The 22436-nt window shown below is 39.3% G+C and overlaps 1 protein-coding gene across 1 annotated transcript in view; it reads left to right on the top strand.

The window, feature by feature from the left end:
- The first annotated feature begins 3513 nt into the window (after positions 1–3513).
- Rpn8 (regulatory particle non-ATPase 8) overlaps positions 3514–22436 on the top strand; it is a 71492-nt gene continuing 52569 nt past the window's right edge. The window contains exon 1 of the mRNA XM_090387881.1: positions 3514–3653. The gene's annotated coding sequence lies outside the window, so the exon portion shown is untranslated. The remainder of the gene's footprint in view (positions 3654–22436) is intronic.

Here is a 22436-nt window from a genome sequence, read left to right as displayed (position 1 = left end):
TGTGCCTCTGTTCCGAGGTGCCATTGGCCCCAAGTTCGTGTTTATGGATGATAACGCCACACTCCATCGCACTGCAGCTGTTGATATGCTTTTGGAAAGTGAGGACATTGTTCGTATGGATTGGCCTGTCCGTTTCACGAACTAAATCCATCGAACACATATGGGACGCTCTGGGAAGAAGCCCAGCGGCACGCCCACACCCACCAGAAAATGTTCACCAGCTGAAGATGGCGCTGATAGAGGAATGGACGATGTTACTGCAAGAACTTATCAACAACAACATTGTTCTAAGTATAGACAGGCGGTGCAAAGCCTGTATCGACATTAGGGGTGGCCATATCTCCTACTGAGGACAACCTTTTCCCTTTCTTCCACCTTTGGCAGTGATGCCTCTGTATCATGGCAGCCAGTGCTATGTTGCCATTTTTGAATAAGTCCCTTTGTACCGTTTTGTTTCCTTTGTTGTGTAGCTTTTGTTTCCTTCATAATTTCTGTACCTCACGAGGTTCCTTTCGTATGCTTTTACCATATCCAGGCCACTCCTATGAGAAGCTACAGGTAAAAACCTGACTGGTCCTTAAGTTTTGCACACCAGTGTATTACATTAGGTTCACCAGGAAAGTTATTTCATATACTCATGTATATTGTGTCTGTAAATTGTGTGTGTTCTCTGGTCGATTTGCCTGTTTTTCTGGACGAAAAACACTAGTTTCTGGGGGGAAAACCTTTTATTTACCCTGAAACCGACTAACTGAGCCACAGAGTGAAAAAAACCCATAAAAGTTCCTTGCGTCATCGACGGGATTCTAAACTTGCCTTTTTCCATCCGTTGTGGGCTGGACGGTAACGATACCACTTTGCTACACGGGCATGGCACTGCTGACATAAAAAAACAAAAAAAGCCGAATTTTGATATTAGGGTTCCCCGGAAATGATTACATCTACCCGTATATTTATTTTGTCTGTAAATTGCGTGCCTTCTCTTCGATTTACCTGTTTCCTGGACGAAAAAACCCCAGTTTCTGGAGAGAGAAAACTTGTTGACTACTCTTGAGACCGACTAACTCAGCCACGGAGTGAAAAAAGCCCACTAAAGTTCCTCGTGTCATCGACCGGATTATCCCGGGCTTTTCCTTTCGGTGAGGGAGGACAGTGATGATACCACTGTGCTACCCGTCCAGACTGGCACTGCTGACAAAAAATTCAAATTATTATATTACGGTCACCCGTAATTCATTCCATAAACCCGTATTTGTGTCTGTAAATTGCATGTATTCTCTGGTCGATATTCCTGTTTTGCTGGACAAAAAAACCTTGCTACCTACGCTTGAAACCGACTAACTCAACCACGGAATGAAAAAAGCCTATTAGAGTTCCTCGTGTCATCGACGAGATTCGAAACCGGGCCTTTTCCACCCGGCGTGGAGAGGATGGTGACGATAGCACTGTGCCACCGTGCATTTAGGCCATCCGAATAATTAAATTCATCTGCCGTGCTGTGTCTTGTGACTGTTAATTCCGTGTGTTCTGTGGTCGATTTATCTGTTTGCTGGATGTAAAACCCCTCTTTCTAGAGGGGGAAACCTCGCTATCTACGCCTGAGACCGACTAACTCAGGCACGGAGTGAAAAAGCCCATTAAAGTTCCTCGCATCATCGACAGGTTCGAACCCGGGACCTTTCATCCCGGTGTGGGGCGAACGGTGACGAGACCATTCTGCTGTCCGTGCAAACTGGCACTGCTCACAAATACACACTATGTGTGCTATGGTCCATACGTACCAGGGATTTTAGTACTTGCTAGCAAAATAAGTCTCGTGTTAAGCAACCACCGCCATCTGCGATTGTGGGCACTGTGCACGATGGTGCCATGGATTCGTGTTGCTAGCGGCACACACACACACGAATGCGTCCTTTGGCGTGTTGCACTGGTATTTGAACTCATCCAACCAACGCACCTGTTTCTACTCCTCCGGTGTCCAACAACCATGCTGCTGACATCATAGCATTTGCCGTCAACGATGTCAGGACAGTATGTCTCTTTGGTCGTCTGCTCTAGAATCCATAGTTTGAGTGTGTGGCACATCGTCACGTGGGATATTATTTTTGCATTCCCTATATTTATATTGTTCTTGCTTGCTTATATTGTTCTCACAATCATGCCCTTTTGAAACTCCGTGATATCTGTACTACTTTCCATAAATGTTACTCTGTCTCTTTAACTTGCACAACCGTATTCAAATTACCACTTCTCTAGCGTAGGAATCTGCTCGACTTTTTACACTGCGAGATATACAGCTTAATCTATTACGTTGGGGTAGTCATAATTTATTGATCATTGAGTTTAAAATCCAGACCTTCGATGCCATTATAGTATAATGACATCCAATAATGGTATACAGTGCCGGCTTCAAAATTTGTGAGACCCTGTTCAAAATTACTTGCGGGCCCTAGGATGCTGTGCAAAACTTATACGGGATGTTTTTTAATAGTGATTTTTTAGCAATTTTCAAGTCGACTCGCAAGTGCCCTTGGAGTGATGATAATGTGGGTAACTAGTCATTAATAGGGCGGTAAGTTCGTTGATAGAAATGCGGAAAAGAAGCGGATGATATTATTATTTAGACTATTTGAGCGCGCGTCTCTGTTCGACTGAATCGGTTGAACATGCTTGTGGCTAGTCCTGCATTATACGGTAATATCACAATAGTGTGCCTCTCTGGTCTTATCTGTTTCTCAGAGCAGATCGGTTTATTACAATTGTTAGAAAAGGAATGAAATGTTATTATTATTGTTGTTTTTGCGTCAAAGCTACAAAGAATATTGAGGTGTAGTGTGTTGTATTTTGAAATTAGTAGTAGTAGTAGTGGCATGTGATGCAAGTGTATGAGCTTATGCAGCATAAGCCAAAAAAAAAAAAAAAATTTCACACAACCATTTCCTCCTAATGTTTGTCCAGTTCCTCCTTAAATTTATTTAACCTATCAACTTCCACAACGACAGATGGAAGTTTGTTCCAGTAATTAACCACCCGCTAGCTAAAGGCAAATTTTCGAACATCTATTCTACATCTGTCTTTCCTTAATTTGAATTTATGTCCCGTTAGGTTCGTAATCTGAACAAGTGGAAGAATCCCTTCAGAATTCAGCGTGCTCAACCCATTCAAGGCCTTATACACCTCAATCAGATCACCTCGCAGGTGCCTAGTCTCCAGCCATTGCAATTGCTTGTATTCCATGATTGGTTTGACTGTTTTGTTGTCTTGTTTTGGATGAAAGCACATTTCCCTCTTTTGTTTTTTTTAAAAATGTAAATAATCGGAGTACAGTATTTGTGATGGGATCTCTTGTAACTCTTAAGTTGTATCTTTCAAACCAGAGGGCATTAAAGTTGTAGCAACATGACAGTTTCGAATAGTAGTGTGTCATGGCTAATATTTCGTAAATATTCGTTTTTAAATTAATAAATTTAAGTAAATTGGTTTAGGCAAGTTTTTCTGGATGCGATTTTTGAAAATTTCTTTATAATCTAACATTATATATGAATATACGTATATGGTGAATAGTATTACAAGTGTGTATGCTAACCCGTAGAAAGCTGTAGTTTCTTTTATGTGCACGAGGTATATTACGTACCAGCATTTTCATAATACAGGTATGTTTTTTGGCTACCTCTGATTTCAGCTGCACTCAAATTTAATTCTACAAGTAAAGATAAAATTTAATTCATTTATATACATATTTTTGACTTTCATTTAAAATGATTACCGTAGGATGGAATAAATAAATATCGGTTTTGCGGCAAGAAAAATATTACAACACAGGTAATGCTCAAATTACCTCCTGGTACAGTGGTAGCTAGAGGGGTTTACAGTAGGAGAACCCGACATATATCAATATTTGAAATAAATCCCCAGAGTTAATTAAACATAACACAAATCATTAAAAATACATAAAAAAAGAACATATTTTTTAATAATTTGTTTATGAACAATGAAATTAACATAGATAACAGCTAAGGTACAGTTATTATCTATTGTAAGAGAGAATAGTATTTGCAATTTATTTTTGAATTGGTGAGAAAAAAATAAAATAAAACCAATGTTTAAGTTGTAATCAGCTTGAGAGAGGGCTAAGGGGAAAAAAAATTATATCAAGACCCTGTTGACATATTAACAAATGAGGGCTCAACCTGATGTTTGTGGGAGGAACATGCCAATGAACTTTTTTTCCCAAATGTGAAGATCCTGCCAGATGTTAGGGTATAAGTTCAAAAAAGCAGACAGGAATTTTGCCAGTTTTTCCACTGCCTGAGGAAACTAATTAAGATTCTTGTAAATCAGAGACCCCAAAATGGTATAATGATTAACCCCATTAAGGTTGGTCGATGTTAGAATTGTAAACTCACTTGAGAGTAGCCTTTGAGGTCAGATGCAGCAGACAAGATTTCAGAACCATATGTCAAGGTAAATAGGAGATTAATTTTAATATTCTGGAGGAGAATGTTTTGAACAGATACATGAAGAAGATTCAGTCTCAGAATCTACATTATGCTGATTAATTAAGTTGGTTGATGTGATTATGGAAGAGCACTTTTGCACTGAAGTGAATGCCAGGAATTGTAACCCTTTGAACCTCTTGGTTGTTAGGTTGTCAATCATGGTATGGGCTGAAAGGGAGTACTCCTTTTTTTGAAAAATATTTTTATGCAGTGCTTTATCTTGAGATATGGAAACAGCCCAAATTTTCACATCATTGGCATATGAAACAAGGAGCACATTCAGAAGCAGAAGAAGAATTAGAGCAAGGATTATGGTAAAAAAAAAAAAAGTAGAGCAAAGGGAGTATGGCTCTTGAGGAATCCCAACTGAAACTCTCCTCTTGGACACTGAATCAAATCTCTACCAGCAAAGACCTATTAAAAAGTGAGTGCCTAATGAAAGCAAGTAGATCACTCTGTATTATATACATTTTTCCCAATAGACTAACTAGCATAGAAGATTGAACTGCATCATGGGCAGATGGTAGATCTGTGTAAATGAGGTTAAGATGACCTTTAAAATTAAATGCTTTAGTAAATTAGTTCTGGCACATGGGGAAGGGAAGTTAACTTCATCATCATCAGCCATTTTCAATCCACTGCAGGATGAAGGCCTCTCCAGCAACTTTCCAGTTCCTTCTGTTTACTACCCAAAAACTCATGAATTTCATCTATCCATCTCCGCCTTTGTCTTCCAGGTTTTCTTCTAGCTCCTCTTGGGTACCATTCTGTTATTTTCTTAGTCCATCTGTCATCATGTCTTCGAGCTATGTGTCCTGCCCAAGACCATTTTAGTTTAGTTTTGATAAGAATGTCCTTTACTTGAGTTTGCTGCCTAATCCATGTGTTTCTCTTCTTATCTAACAGTCTGATTCCCAATATAATACGTTCCATTCTTCGCTGTGTAGTTCTCAGCTTCTCTTCCATTCCTTTGGCGAGTGCCCAAGTTTCACTTCCATAAGTCATGGTGGCGAGTATACATTGGTTCATTATTTTACATTTCAGACAAACTGGGATATTGCTCTTCAGTATGTGACTATATTTCCTGAATGCTATCCATCCAAAATTTATTCTTCTCTTGACTTCCAGCCATTTATCATTATTACAGCTAATAACTTGTCCCAGATAAGTATATGACTCCACCTTTTCAATTACTGCTCCTTCAATCATTATTTCCCTTTCTGTGGCATACTTGTTCATCATTACTTTTGTTTTAGCCATATTCATCTTTAGTCCAAACTCCTTACTAACTGTGCATAACTGATTAAGATTTTCCTCTGATTCTTTGGGATCGTGGCTTATGACCACAATGTCATCTGCAAATCGTAAATGGTTTAGGTAATCTCCGTTCACGTTGACTTCTTTCTGCGACCAGCCTAATCTTCTGAATGCTTCCTCAAGGGCAGCAGTAAACAGCTTCGGAGATATTGTGTCTCCTTGTCAAACTCCTTTCTCGATTTAAAATTTCCTACTATCTTTGTCTAGTCTAATAAAGGAGGTAGCATTCTCATATATTTTCTTCAAAATCATAAAATAGGGGGTATGTATGCCTTGTATTTCCAGTGCCCGAAACATTGCCTTATGCTGTATGGAGTCAAATGCCTTTTCATAATCCACAAATGCCAGGCATAATGTTGTTTTATATTCATTTGCTTTCTCCATTAGCTGTGATATTATGTGAAGGTGATCCATAGTTGAGAATCCTGTCCTAAAGCCAGCTTGCTCTTTCGGTTGATTCTCATCAAGTATTCTTTCTAATCTGTTAGTAATGATCCTTGTGAATAACTTGTAGATGTGAGATAATAAGCTAATTGGTCTATAATTTACGATTTCTGATTTATCTCCTTTCTTATGCAGCAAAACTATGATTGCATTATTCCACTGCTTAGGCGTCACTCCTTTTCTAATGCACTTTGTGAAGACCCTTGCCAGTTTTTGTGTTATGTCTCTTCCTCCCAATTTTAACAACTCTACAGTAACTTCATCTTCCCCCGGGGCTTTCTGATTCTTCATTTTCTTCAATGCATGTTCTACCTCATCAGGAAGAATATCGGGTATGTCGTATGTGTTGCTACTTTGCAATCCATCTTCCCCACTGCTGGCATCATTCCCCTGCTCCTTTTATAATTCTGTATAGTAGTCTTCTGCTATTTGAATTATGCCTTCTCTGCTGTTTATAAGTACACCATCGCTATTCTTCAGTTTCAGTATCATTTGTCTTTCTGTATTACTGCTCATGGCTGCTGATTTAAATCCTCTGTTTTCCTTTAATGTTTGTTCTACTTTTCTTGTGTTAAATCTTCTTATGTCCTCTCTGAGTCTCTTTCTAATGGCTTTTATACTCAATTTTCTCCCTGTCAGTGTTTTTCTTGCTCTTCATTTGTTGTCTTCGGTTCATCATGACAAGTGTTTCTTGACTAATTTTTTCTTCTTTGGATTTCTTTTTCCTATAGGTTTTTTGGGCTTTATTACTTTCAGAAAGTTGTAGTATTCCTCGTCAATATCTTGGTACTGAGCAGTCTGCAGAAGCTCAAACTTGTTCTTAAGTTCCCAGTACATACTGCTCTTTCTCCTCCTCTTTTATCTCAAAGACCTTTGTATTATTTACTCGAGTCAGTTTTTTCCTTTCCTACATCTATATCAAGTGTACATCTTACCATTCTGTGATCACTTCCAACATTTACCTTATTCAGGACAGTAACATCATTCACAATATATCTTCTGTTAGTGAGGATGAAGTCGATTTCATTAGTTGTTAATCCATTTGGACTCTTCCATGTCCACTTTCTGTTCACCCTTTTCTTGAAAAAAGTGTTCATTACTGACAGTCATTGAGATTCTGCAAATTCCACAAGTCTTTCACATCTTTTATTTCTTTCACCGATTCCAAAATTTTCCTATAGTTCCTCTTTCTGCGCTGTTTTGCCTTTTTCCAACCTTAGCATTGAAGTCCCATAATAATAGTGTAGTGGGTTTTCTGCTCATCTAGAAGACTTATTTCGGTGTACATTTCTTTAACCTCTTCATCATCATGGCTTGATGTTGGTGCATAAATCATTATAATCTTTAGCTTGTACCTCTTAGAAATCTTGAGTATTAGTCGTGACACCCTTGGTGATGTACTTTTGAATTCCAAAATGTTGTTTTTAAAATCTTTATGGACCAGAAACCCAACTCCACCTTCACTCCTTTCACTGTTTCCATTGGTGTACAGCAGATTTCCACTTGATAAACTTATAAGTGATTCATTTCTTCTTCTTGTTTCAGCCAAACCAATGATATTCCAATTCACATTTTCTAATTCCTTTTCCAGCTCTAATATCCTAAGTTCACTTGTATATCCCAATTATGGCAGTGGGATACAGTGAGCAGTAAATGTTTATACATTCAGTGATCACTGAATCATGACGACTTACCTAATATCACGTTGGGCCACCATTTGCACAGATAATAGCTGTTATTCACCTAGGCATTGACTCCACTAGATATCTGAGGACATCCATAGGGATCTGCAGGCATGCTGCCTGCAAGGCTTTCCACAGTGTTGAAATAGATGATGGTTGCCTGTCCACATGCTTTACTTTCCATTCAAAAACATCCCACAGTTGTTAATTGGATTGAGGTCAGAAACATTTGGAGGCTGATCAAGATGGGTGATATCTTCATTGTGTTCTTTGAACCACTCGTGCACAGTGTGAGCCTGGTGTCATGGTGCATTATCATCTTGGAAGATCCCGTTTCGCTCGAGAAAAAATACAACATGGTAGGGTGCATATGATCTCCTAAGAGCTGCCAGTAGACCTTATCAATGACACCCTCGGGTATTGCATTTCCTGTGTGTGAACTATCTTGCCATAGTTTGGTAAGAACAGGGTGATAATAGGCCAACCTGAGTACAGGGTTATCGCATCCACTGGTTTTGTACTACCTCCAGTGGATGCATATAGACTGAACTACAGGCCTGGCTCCACGTGCTGGGGAATGAGCAGCAGGTGTCCAGGTGATGGCTGCTCCCTGGTGGCAAAGAGGCTTGATGCACACTACAGCACACATTTCACAAAAGCACACTAAACACATGTTAGGCCTTCTTTGCAGAGTTCTGTATACCAGCACAATAACACTAGATGGAGATGGACAGTTGTCTTGGGCTACCATGGACAGGGTACACATACAGACCACATCAGTGAAATGTTGGCCTATATGCACTAGGGGCTCCTAGTCCTTGACAGCAAAACACAATCCATATTAAGCAACTATCACCACCTGCCTGCATAGCAGACACCCTACACAATGGTTCTATGGACTTGTGTTACTTGTGCCACAAATGGTGTTCATTGGCATTTTGCACCAGCAATTTGGACTCATCCGACCAGCACACTCATTTCTTGTCCTCCAATGTCAAACCAGCATGTTGACACCACAGCATTCACTGTGGAATGATTAGCGGTGAGGAGAGGGTGTCTCTTGGGTTGTCTGCTGTAGAACCCCATATGTCTGAGTGTGCAGTACATTGTCATTTGGGATATTGTTCTTGCATTTCCCATATTGTATTGGGATGTTAATTGTTGCAGAATGACCTGCTGTTCAACTCGTACAATGCACCACACTCTTCTCTCGCACTGAATGTTCACCTTGTGTAATTCTTTACAGTTCTGTTTGTGGAAGGTGGTTTGACCCATTTAATGCCATCCTTTGTACACCTTAACCACAGTGGGCTGTGAGCAACCAACAAGTTGTGCTGTTTCTGATATGGGTGCACCCGACACGAGCTCCCACAATCACACCCTTTTGAAACTTCATATCTTTAATACATCCCATAACTGCTGCTTTATCACTTGCATGATCAGATGTAAATTACCAGTGCCTCTAGTGTAGGAAGCTGTTTGGCATTTTATACTGCAAGCTATGCAGCATAGTCTGTTACGGATGGGGGTGGTCATAATTCAGTGGTCACTGAGTGTACCCACTACTTTCCTCCTTACTTCTCTTATTAGTTAGCAAGTTTTGGTAATCAAATGCTTTGGACTTTCATAAATCACTGCTTTTCTTAGCCTTGAAAAGCTAAGATATGCTAGTGGTCTATGCTCTTTTTAAAATTGTTTATAAATATCCTAAAATTTATTATAAAATTGTTTATAATATATATATATACACACACACAAAGGGTACTAGGAAAGTTTTGCAATACAGCTTGGTTTATTTAATTTTTTCAAAGTAATTTCCTCTACATTCAATACACCTCTCCATCCTCCGAAACCAATCTTTAAACCAGTTCTGCCAAGTTTCACTAGGGAGTAAAGCACACTCGTTGTCCCAAGCCCGTAGAAGGTCCTCATCACTGGAAAACCGCCTCCCTTTTAGCTTCATTTTCACATTCAGGAACAGTGCAAAGTCACAGGGAGCAAGGTCTGGACTGTAGGGAGGGTGCTCGAGAAGTTTCAGTCCTGTCGTGGTCAAATATTCGGTGCAGGCTTTGGCGCGGTTAGCTGGAGCATTATCGTGATGGAGGTACCAGGTGTCCATTCTTGACTTTGGCCGCAGGTTCTTCATAGATCCAATGACTTTAGGCAGGCATTGTTCAGTATACCACTTAGCTGTGACTGTCTTCTGCGTGTCCAAAACGATACGTTCCACAATTCCACTCGATTTGAAAAATACAGCTATCATTTTCTTCTTTACAGATCGGGATTTTCTGACAATTACGGGTGTGTCGTCATCATCAAAGACCCAAACTTTGTTTTGAGCCTTGGTCGGCAGATCATAATAGTACAGCCAAGTCTCGTCACCTGTCACGATGTTGTTCACATACCGAGATTGTCCCTTATCAAACTTTTTTAACATCTCCCGGCACCAAGTCACACGTCGTGTCATCTGCTCTTCAGTCAGTTGATGTGGCACCCAGAGAGAACAAAGTTTCTTCACGTGCAAATGATCTTGCAGAATCGAACGAATTGCTGGTGCATTTAGGCCCAAAGTATCCTCTATCTGTTGGTAGGTCACTCGCCTGTTTTCGTCAAGCATTTTCCTCACAGCAGTAACGTTTTCCTCCGTAACTGATGTTCGTGGCCTTCCCGGCCTCTCAGAATCCTCCAGAGTGAAATTTCCCCTTTGGAATTCTCTATACCACCTGAATATCGTTGTACGATGTGGACAATCATCATCTAGTGCAAGAGTAATTTCTTCTAAGCACTGGTCTATGGTTAAACCACGCTCGAAATTATACCGCAAAACTGTCCTTATCTCATTTCGTGACCACGATGCCATCGCAAGCACTTTACACTCTCACTACTAATGAATAACTGAGCCCATCGACTTGGCGCGGCGGCTACTATGCACGTATGAACATGTCTCAACATGCAGCAACAAGCAGCTTCCTGTGATTCATTGTTGCGTCATATTGCAAAACTTTCCTAGTACCCTTTGTATATATATATATATATATATATGTATGTATGTATGTATGTATGTGTGTATACTCCTCTTGGCTATAGCTGCTTTTCACTTTTACTGCATGATATATATAATTTTTTTAATTTCTCCTTTTTTCTTACTTTTTTGCCTTCTGTTTGTTTCCTAATATATCTTCACATTCATCTGCAGCTGAACTGTACAGATATAAATTTATATTTTTGTGTGTTTGCATATTGACTGGAATTTGTGGGTTGGTCACTCGCACACTAGCAAGGCTTTTGTGGATTTATTGGATGATTGTTTTCTACATCAGCATGTTCGTGAGGCAACAAGAGGGAGCAATACTCTTGATCTGATTATCAGTAGTGATTCTTCGTGCATTAAGAACCTGCAGATAAATGAACCACTAGGTGGCAGTGATCACAGTGTGTTGAAGTGGGATTTACTCAAGGAGGTAACTACCATCAGAGGTAAAGGGAAGGGTTTTTGTTTTCGTAAAGGCGACTATGATGGTCTGAGACCGTATTTAAATTCTATACAGTGGGACCAACTGATGATGTTACCAACAGCAAACTCAAAATGGGAAGCATTCAAGGAACTAATCTTGGTGGCTACCAGGCTTTACATACCAACTAAGAAATATTGTTCAAGGTTTAGGCCTAAATGGTTGTCAGATGGACTAATGAGACATGTGGCAGAGAAGAAAAATGCATGGGATACATACAAATTAATGGGTGACATGGAAGCCTATGATAGATATAAGTTGGTCTGTAACCAAGTCACAAAGGAGATTAGGCAGGCAAAGGCAGACTACGAAAAATCCTTGGCAAAGGATGCAAAGAAAAACAGAAAGGAGTTCTTTACATACTTGAACTCGAGAAGGAAAGGGATGAATCAGATTGGTCCACTGGATATTGATGGTTCAACAGTTGAGGATCCTGCTCAGGTGGCTAACAATCTAAACGAGTATTTTGCATCTACATTCACACATGAGGAGTTATTCAGGAAGGAGAATGATGTAGGTAAAGTAAACATTGGCAGTGAGCTGGATGATTTTGTAATAACTGAGAGGAAAGTGGAGGAGAGATTGTTGAGGATAAACATAAAAAAGGCACCTGGGGTGGATGGGATCTATCCAGTTATATTAAAGGAGGCAGCAAAGGAAGTATGCAAACCCCTAGCCATAATTATGAGAGCTTCTTTGGACTCAGGGGAGGTACCCATAGACTGGAGATGTGCAAATGTAACCCCAATTCACAAAGGAGGATCAAAGGCTGACACAAGTAATTATAGACCTGTTAGTTTAACTTCTGTTCCAGGTAAATTAATGGAGGCACTGGTTAAAGAAGCACTGCAGGATCATCTAGACAAGAATTCAGTTATAGCTCAGACGCAGCATGGTTTTGTTAAGGGCAGGTCTTGCCTGACCAATTTGATTGGATACTATGATGTAGTCACAAAAGAACTGGATGCAGGGAATAACTTTGATATTATATATTTGGATCTTAGAAAGGCTTTTGATACTGTTGCACATGGAAGACTGCTGCACAAATTGGAGCAGTGTGGCATTGGAGGCAAATTGCTGCTATGGATAAGGGGATGGTTGAGTGGCAGAAGACAGAGAGTGGTAATCAATGGACACTGCTCAACGTGGACTAATGTTATTAGTGGAGTTCCTCAAGGTTCAGTGTTGGGTCCATTGTTGTTTTCGGTGTTTATGAATGATATTGATGATGGGATATCAAGTTTAATGTCTAAGTTTGCAGATGATACAAAGGTTGGCAGGGTCGTTAAGGACACTACTGACGCTATGCTGCTGCAACAGGATCTGGAAAGGTTGAACAGATGGGCTGAGAGGTGGCAAATGAAGTTTAACATTGACAAATGTAAAGTACTACATATGGGTAACAGTAACCCCAGAGCAATGTATCAACTCTGCGGTACTACACTGACAGTGGTGGAGAATGAAAAGGACCTGGGGGTAATTGTGCAGGCAGATATGAAGTTCTCTGAGCAGTGCAGACGAGCTGCAAGAGTAGCTCATGGTGTCTTGTCAATGATATACAGGAATTTTTCTAGCAGGGATAAGGAGGTGATTATTCCCTTGTATAAGGCAATGGTTAGGCCACATCTTGAGTACTGTATACAGGTCTGGAGGCCTCATTTCAAGAAGGATGTAGAGCTGCTGGAACGAGTACAGAGAAGGGCAACAAGATTAGTAAATGGAACAAAGGGTTGCTCTTACGAAGAAAGGCTTAAGTTTTGCAAATTACAGAGTCTGGAGACTAGGCACCGGCGAGGTGATCTGATAGAGGTGTATAAGGCTTTGAATGGTTTGAGCATGCTCAATGCCAATGGGATTCTTCATCTTTCTCAGAATAATCACCTCAGAGGGCATAAATTCAAATTGAGGAAGGACGGATGTCGGATAGATGTGCGGAAATTTGCCTTTGGCCAGCGGGTGGTTGGTTGGTGGAACCGACTTCGAACGAACGGAGGGGTGAAATGGGAGAGGGTTTTTTTTTTTTTTTTTTTGGCTGATGCTGAATAAGCTTGCTTTCTTGCATCATATGCCTCTACTAATGCTAATGCTATTTATTTATTCTTTTGTGAATTTAAGGTAAATTTATTTAGTATTAGCAGTGAAAAATGACAATGAAGCAAGCTTATACAGCATTAGCCAAAAAAAAAAAAAAAAAACCTACCTACCTCTTCTGTCCATTGTTCTCATAACTTGTCTAATCGTTCCTTAAATTTAAAAACTAACCACTTGCATGACACCGGATGAAAATTTGTTCTGGTTGCACGATAGATTTTCAGAAATCTATCGTGCAAACAGCCTTTTTCAGTTTGTTCCCTTAAGTATGTTGTACGAGATAGAATGAAGGTGCCATCAACATTTAGCTTACTCAGTCCTTTCAAAGTCGTAACATTTCAGTTAGGTCTCCTTGCAGTTGCCTTGTGTCCAAATTCTGGAATTTGCAGAACTGAAGTCTTCCATGGTAGAATACTCTTTCGTGCCCTTGACTAATCCCGTTGCTCTTCTCTGCACTCATTCTAGTAAATAGCCACATCCTTCCTAAAATGACTTTCTGGACTTGTATGCAGTAATCAAGATGTGGCTTAACCATTGCCTTATACGACAGGACAATCACCTCCTTCACTTTTGTTGATTTACCAATAAATTGGTAAATTGACAGTGTTTCGATAAGCTGAAAATGTTCACTCTACATTATCAAAAATAGTTCATTAAAAGTAATTGCTGCAGTAATTAATTGAGATCTTTATTTACATTTTAGAATAATACATTTATTTGTTCCTTCCAGGGCACTTTCCATTGGAATTATTGTTGTAATGCTTCGATGATGTGAAATTAAGTTACACTGCTTATAATTTACTACTAATTTAGCTTCTTTATGAATGTGAATTTTAAATAAAAACAGTTATTTGGCATGTTTAATATTAAGTATTCGTCACTAACTTTCAAATTAAATCACGTGAAATAGCATTTCATGGGCACAATTTTATACATTTCAAACTTTCTATAAATTAGATATCTTTACCGTAATTATTTATGTCAACTTCTGTTTTCACTGCAGAAGTTGAAATCAACTTTTTTTTTTTTTTCATAAGAACCCCAAGCACAAGATGTATTAGAACCTATAGCACTTAGTACCCTGCCTGGGTTGAAAGTTAAGATGAAAGAAGATACTTCTTGACATTAAACTTGAATTTCTGTAGATTATAATTTTCAGTAAATACATATCAAGGGGAGATTGTTCCAAAAAACAAAACTTGAAGGAAGAAGAAAAGTTGGTTCTGTGAGCTTGAAGTTGGACAGTAGAAGGACGCTTACTGGTTGCTTCATATTTCCTTGCTGGTTTGTAACAGAGAGCAGGAATTATAAAGCCAATTTGGTGCCCATGGAAGTATCCATAGAAAAGGCATGCAGCAGAAACAGAATGTCTATGAGAGAGAAAAGAGAGCGAGAGAGAGTGGAGCCTTTCCTAGAGATGGGTCTTTAATTAACCTAATGCCCTCTTTTAAATGGAATCTAGAAGCCTGAGAGAGGTTTTGGGGCACCACCCCCAGATGTGAAAACAATATTCCATGGTAGGGCAGATTTGTTGTACAGAGTGAGCAGCTCTTTGGAAGAAAAGTAACTCCAAGAGAAAATAGAAAACCCTGTTTTTTAGATGCAGAGGAAGCAATATTTGTGATGTACTTATGCCAAGAGAGGTTAGAAGTCAGGGTAATACCTAGTAGAGATATGTGATCTTGGCTAGAAATTTGAGTGCCATAAAAGATAAGCATAGGAGAAAAAGAATCCTTTTTGCAAGATATAAAACAGGACGGAGTTTTAGGATTGAACTCACAAAGTTATTTTTGCCTCACTTGAGAATTACCGTATTTCCCTATGTATAAGTGCACCTTTTTTCGAAAAATTTGGGGTCAAAAAACTGGGTGCGTCTTATACAGTGGTTGTAGATTTTTTTACTTGCATTTCCCGCTTTTTCACGCTTGTTGTCTTTGTGCTCATTGTTTCGCACTTGTTACCGGTATATTAGGTTACGTTTTGCCACGTTCTGCCCAGAAATGGCTCAGAAAAGATTTTCGTACAATGCTGAATTCAAGTTATGAGGAGTTGTATGAATTTTATGATGAATAAAACTTGAGTTCAATAACTTTATGTAATACATTTTTTTTTTTTCAAATTTCGGGCTCAAAAATTAAGGTTAGGTACATCTTATACATGGGGAAATACGGTACCGAGAGATCAGCATTTAAGAATTGGTAGTGAAATAGCAGAGAAGGCATAATTCAAATAGCAGAACTACTATTGAGAATTATACAAGGAGCGAGGGAATGATGCCAGCAGTGGGGAAGATGGATCGAAATTAGTAACACATTCAACATACCTGTTATCCTTCCCGATGAGGTAGAACACACGTTGAAGAGAATGAAGAATCAGAAAGCCCCTGGGTAAGATGAAGTTACTGTTTTTTTTGTCCTCACCTTTTCCCATTATTATGGGGTCAGCGGTTTTTTTTTTTATTGTTTTGGCATGCAATTTTTACGGACAGATACCCTTCCTGACGCCAACCCTCACCCTTTTTTCGGGCTGGGGATATGCGGTAGTCATTCCCTGACCTTCCACATCCTCCGTATTTGGTGGGCATAGGCTCGAACCTCGTTCTAATCAAGAAGCATGTGCTATGCACTACTGCTCCTGCCCACCTGGCTATGGAGACACCTCGGAAGATGAAGTTACTGTAGAGTTGTTAAAATTGGAAGGAAGAGACAAGACACAAAAACCTGCAAGACTCTTCACAAAATGCATTAGAAAAGGTGTGATGCCTAAGGAGTGGAATAATGCAATCATAGTTTTGCTGCATAAGAAAGGAAATAAATCAGAAATTAGAAAATATAGACCAATTAGCTTGTTATCCCAATACAGGTTGTTCACAAGGGTCATTACTAACAGAGTAGAAAGAATACTTGATGAGAATCAACCGAAAGAGCAAGCTGGCTTTAGGACAGGATTCTCAACTATGGATCACCTTCACGTAATATCACAGCTAATGGAGAAAGCAAATGAATATAAAACACCATTATGCCTGGCATTTGTGGATTATGAAAAGGCATTTGACTGTATACAGCATAAGGCAATGTTTCTGGCACTGGAAAGACAAGACATAGATACCCCATATATTATGATTTTGAAGAAAATATATGAGAATGCTACCTCCTTTATTAGACTAGACAAAGACAGTAGTAAATTTAAAATTGAGAAAGGAGTTCGACAAGGAGACACAATATCTCTGAAGTTGTTTACTGCTGCCCTTTTTTTTTTTTTTTTTATATGAAAACCCCAAACACGAGAGGTATTAGAACCTATAGTACTTAGTACCGTGCTTGGGTTGGAGGTTCAGAGAATGAAAGAAGATATTTGTTGACATCAGACTTTAACTTCTGTAGACTGTAATTTTCAGGAAATATGTATGAAGGAAGGTTGTTCCAGAAAACGGCAGTTGAATGAATAAACGAGGAAGATGAAAAGTTGGTTCTGTGAGTTTGAAGTTGGACACTAAATGGATGTTGGCTGGTGGTGGTGGCACGTGTTCAGACTGTTTTGAAAGAGAGAGCGGGGAATTATAGAAGCCAATTCAGAAGAACAGTGTGCCCATGGAAGTATCTGTAGAAAAGGCATGCAGCAAAAACATTACGTCTATGAGACAGCGAGTGGAGAGATTCTGTTACAGAGGAGTCATTAATTAACCTAACTGTCCTCTTCTGAATGGAATCTAGAAGCCTGAGAGAGAGAGGTTTTGGGGGCACTGCCCCAGATGTGGGAACAATATTCCATGGTAGGGCAGATTTGCGATTTGTACAGAGTGAACAGCTGTTTGGAAGAAAAGTAATGCTGAGAGCAAAAGAGAAAACCAAGTTTTTTAGATGCAGAGGAAGCAATATTTGTAATGTGCTTGTGCCAAGAGAGATTAGAAGTCAGGGTAATCCCCAAAATGGATATATCATTTTGCCTAGAAATCAGAGTGTCACCAAAGATAAGCATAGGAGCAGAAGAATCCTTTTTTGCGAGATATAAGACAAGACTGAGTTTTAGAAGGATTGAAATCAACTAAGTTGTCTTTGCCCCACTGTAGAATTACCTGGTGATCGACATTTAAGGAATTGGTAGTGGATATTCGAGAAGTTGAAGCTGATTGAGCAGGGTAAGGTTTCTCAAAATGGAAAGTGGAATGCAATGTGCTGTCATCAGCAAAACTATGGATAAGATTTCCAGTCAATGGAAGAAGGCCATTAATATAAAAGAGGAAAAGAGTGGGGGAAAGAACTGAACCTTGGGGGACACCGGCATTAGTGGAGAAGTTAGAAGAAAGAGAGCCATCTACCATCACCCTCAGTGAGCGATCAGAGAGAAAACTGGATAACCAATTACTAAAAACAGTTGGCAAACCATAAGATGGAAGCTTGTTTGGAAGACCTTTATGCCAAACACGATCGAAAGCCTTTGAGATGTCAAGAGCAACTGCTTGTGTTTCACCAAACATTTACATTGAATTTTTCCATAAATGAGTAACATAAGCCAGAATATCACCAGTGGATCGACACTGACGGAATCTATACCGGTGATCGTCGATCAGACGGAAGGGTTCTAGGTAGTTTGAGTTGGTGGCTAATTGATTTCTCCATTACTTTAGAAAGAGTAGAAGTAATTGCAGTGGGACGATAATAGGATGGGAGGGATTTGTCACCTTTTTTTGGAACTGGCTGGATATGAGCAAATTTCCAAGCAGAAGGAAAAACACCTTTGGAATAAGAAAGTGAAAAAAGGCGGCAAAGAACATAAGTTTTGAGAACAAGTGGAGAAATTAAGTAAATCCAAAAAAATCTGCACAAATGGTATTTTCACTCAAATCAAATCCAACACAACTAAACCTGGAAATCCACGGAACCCCCATCACCCCAGTCATCAAACGCAGAGATCTCGGCATTATATTCGACCCTAAACTCAGTTTCAAACAGCATGTTGCAGACATTCACAATAAGGTCTGCAGATCAAGATGGCTTGCCAAACAACACCTCCTTCATGTCACAGAGCCCGAGTACACGCTCCAATACATTACCAGTTTCTGCAGCCAGCCATCACCTACGGTTCAGAAATCTGGGCGTCGGCAACGAAAACCACGCTAAAAACAATTGTATCTGATGAGTACTGGCTTCTTCGGTGGGTCCTCTTCAAGCATAATCTGCCACCACTCACACATACTTCAGATATCATCCAACTTCTAAATTATAAAAAGTGTCCAAACGGATATTCACCCTCTGCTTGCTTGTATCAATTAAAATGATAGCGGGTGAAGTCAATATGCCAAATTTTTGGCAGATGCGCAATTGGAGGATCTCCCCGAAACCCTTAAGAGCCCTCCCCTCTCTGCAAGTTGTGGTGTGGAGGCTCAGGATAGGGGATAGATTCCTGCCCATGGAGAGGCTCCACAACGTCCAGGAGATAGATGTGGACTACAAAAAGTTCATAGAGGACAAATCGTACAGAAGACGCATCATCAGGGACCAGCTTTCGTCTTCAACCGAGTGACTGCCGTCGTCTCTTCATCGCTTTTCATGTGTCTTAATTTCACATGTTAATATTAATTTTATATGTAAAATATGTAATTATACGTTTTATGTCCTAATATATGTTTTATGTAATTTTTCTTGTAGTAGTTATTTCATGTTAAACCCCTAGCATTGTCGCTGTTGTGGGTATTATTGCATCAGGCAATCATGTAATCAGTCACTGCCTGCAATAAAGATAAAGATATTAATTAAATACCATCCGGACCTGAAGCTTTCTTTGCATCAAGATTTGTCAAAATTCTTCTGACATTTTGATGGAAGACCACAGGAGGCATTGAATGGAGCATGTTAGGAATGGTGGGAGGTGTTTTACCAAGATCATTAATACACGAGTTGGAAGAAAAATGGAATGCTAGCAGGTCAGCTTTTTCCTTGGCTGAAGTGACAACAGAACCATCTGGCTTTGACAGAGGTGGGAGCAGAGATAGGCAAAAGTTGCGGCCAATAGCTCTGGCAAGAGACCAGAATGCTCGGCTACCATTAGGGCAAGAAGCAAGTTTTCTACTCTTAGCCTGTTCAAAATCTAGTTTGGACTGATAAATAATTGCTTTACAATTGTTGCAAGCTTTGATGTAGGCAGAAAATGAAATGGAAGAATTGGAAACAAGCCAATTACGATATGCAACATTCTTCTCTTGAACAGCCTTAGCAAATTTATTGGAAAACCAAGATTTAGATAAAGGACAAGATTTTAAAGTGAGTGTGGAATAAAGAATTCCATTCTTACAAGAATAATTTCACTGAAACGATCTGAGCAAACGTTGACATCAGAAGTTTTGAAACAGTAATCTGACCAAAGAAAAGAAAACTCGCAGGTCATTCCATTTTGCATTCTTGTAATGTCAAATTGCTTGAGGAAGCTTTCAGAAGATTAGACTGGTTGCAGAAAGGAGTCAATGTGAATGGAGAGTACCTAAACCATTTACGATTTGCAGATGACATTGTGGTCATAAGCCACGATTCCAAAGAATTAGAGGAAAATCTTAATCAGTTATGCAGAGTTAGTAAGAATTTTGGACGAAAGATGAATATGGTAATGATGAACAAGTATGCCACAGAAAGGGATATAATGATTGAAGGAGCAGTAATTAAAAAGGTGGAGTCATATACTTATCTGGGACAAGTCATTAGCTGTAATAATGATAAATGGCTGGAAGTCAAGAGAAGAATAAATTTTGGATGGATAGCATTCAGGAAATATAGTCACATACTGAGGAGCAATATCCCAATTTGTCTGAAACAAAATAATGAACCAATGTGTACTCCCCACCATGACTTATGGAAGAGAAGCTGAGAACTACACAGCGAAGAATGGAACTAATTATATTGGGAATCAGACTGTTAGATAAGAAGAGAAACATATGGATTAGGCAGCAAACTCAAAGGACATTCTTATCAAAACTAAAGAACGAAAATGGTGTTTGGCAGAACACACAGCTCAAAGACAAGATGACGGACTAAGAAAATAACAGAATGGTACCCAAGAGGAGCTAGAAGAAAACCTGGAAGACAACAACAGAGATGGACAGATGAAATTCATCAGTTTTTGGGTAGTAAATGGATGGCCATTGCGCAAAACAGAAGGAACTGGAAAGTTGCTGCAGAGGCCTTCATCCCGCAGTGGATTGAAAATGGCTGGTGATGATGATGAGTGGATATTTGAGAAGTTGAAGCTGCTTGTGCAGGGCAAGGTTCCCCAAGATGGAATTCAGTGTGCTATCACCAGCAAAACTATGGATAGGATTTCCGGTCAGTGGAAGAGTGTTATTAATATACAAGAGGGAAAGAGTGGGAGAAGAAAGAGAGCCATCTACTATCACCCACAGTAAGTGGTCAGAGAGAAAATTGGATACTCAATTATAAAAAACAGTTGGCATACCATAAGATGCAGCTTATTTAGAAGACCTTTGTTCCAAACACATTTCATTTATTCATTTGTTGATTGGCAGACCCCAGGGTTCCCCCATTAGCCACTGTTCAACATCATGTGGAGAGAGCAGAGTAACTATGTAACTACACAAAATTATCTACAGAACAATCAACAATATCTGTAGTTCTATATACAATTTCTAACAGGTTAACACTCATAAAATAAAAGATGGATCATCTTAAGTAAACAACTTAACTGGCCAGATGGCCAGTAGAATGGCTAAAATATATTTATTACATCTTCAGGTCAAACACAAGGTAGAGCAAGAAGTTAAAAATAGAGTATATTACTCAAATCTCAATAACAACTTATCACAACAATCTGTGTGATTAGACATCAGAACATCAAAGCTAATTAAACATTACCGTCAAATACATTATCAAAGCATATACAGCACAATTAATTAGTTTAAATATGTATACACCACACTCAAACCTTACACAGAAGTCATAAGGCTACAGTAATAATAACAGTGACATTACCAGCAGAATAAGTTACCAAACCAAAGAATGATTGAACTTAGGATTAAGTGGCAGCAGAGGAACTGCATCAACTTCCAACTAATACCCAGGAATTTAAAATTTTATCTTCACAGTCGACTTGTAACTTTCAGAATGAAAGTTCCTAAGAAAGCAGACATTAACGATTACACATATTTGACACTCAATCCAATCAGGGCATAAGCTAGACCAACCAAACAATATATACACTATACATTAAGTCCAGCTCTCGGGGTTCAATGACAATTACAAATACACCATATTCCTGCGGCTTCCAACAAGGTGAAAGTTCACAAGCACGAGTTTCCCAAGCAGTAAGTTAAAACCAAAACAATCAACAACAATACAATATTTATACTATAACAATTACATCATCTCTAACAGATATGACAGAATATTTGCAATATTGCAACAATTACCAATTATACAACAGACTTTCTTGTGACTTCCAGACTAGGTGAAAGTTCAGAAGCACATCATTGCCATAATAACAATCTGTTCCACTGACAGCAAAAGTGCATAGCAGATCAAAGTGCACAGCATAAACAGGACGAAAGACGCTATCTACTAGATTCTAAGCAGAAAAACACTAAGCAGTCAAGTATATCTTGAAGATGCTTGTCAGGAACAACTTGTGTTATCCGAGTTCGCTATAACGGTGAAGTTCTCATTCAATTAAGGAGCCACTGACTGATGTAGAAACTCCCTTCTTTTGAAAGCTCTGCCAGCAAAACAGTTTAAGATGATAAAAACATTTGCCGTTTGCACCAAAGCCCTTTTCACAGCTGGGGAAAAGTTTGGAATTGATGACACCAGTTCAGTCCTAAGATCACAATAAGATGGCCAATCAAAGAGAATGTGGTCAGCAGATTCAACAGCTCCACAAAGACAAAGGGG

This window comes from Mastigoproctus giganteus, chromosome 13, assembly GCF_048544385.1.
Source record: "Mastigoproctus giganteus isolate SK-2022 chromosome 13, ASM4854438v1, whole genome shotgun sequence".
In the NCBI taxonomy this organism is placed as follows: domain Eukaryota; kingdom Metazoa; phylum Arthropoda; class Arachnida; order Uropygi; family Thelyphonidae; genus Mastigoproctus; species Mastigoproctus giganteus.
Note: the sequence above shows the minus strand (reverse complement) of the source record. Positions and strands in the feature narration are given on the sequence as shown.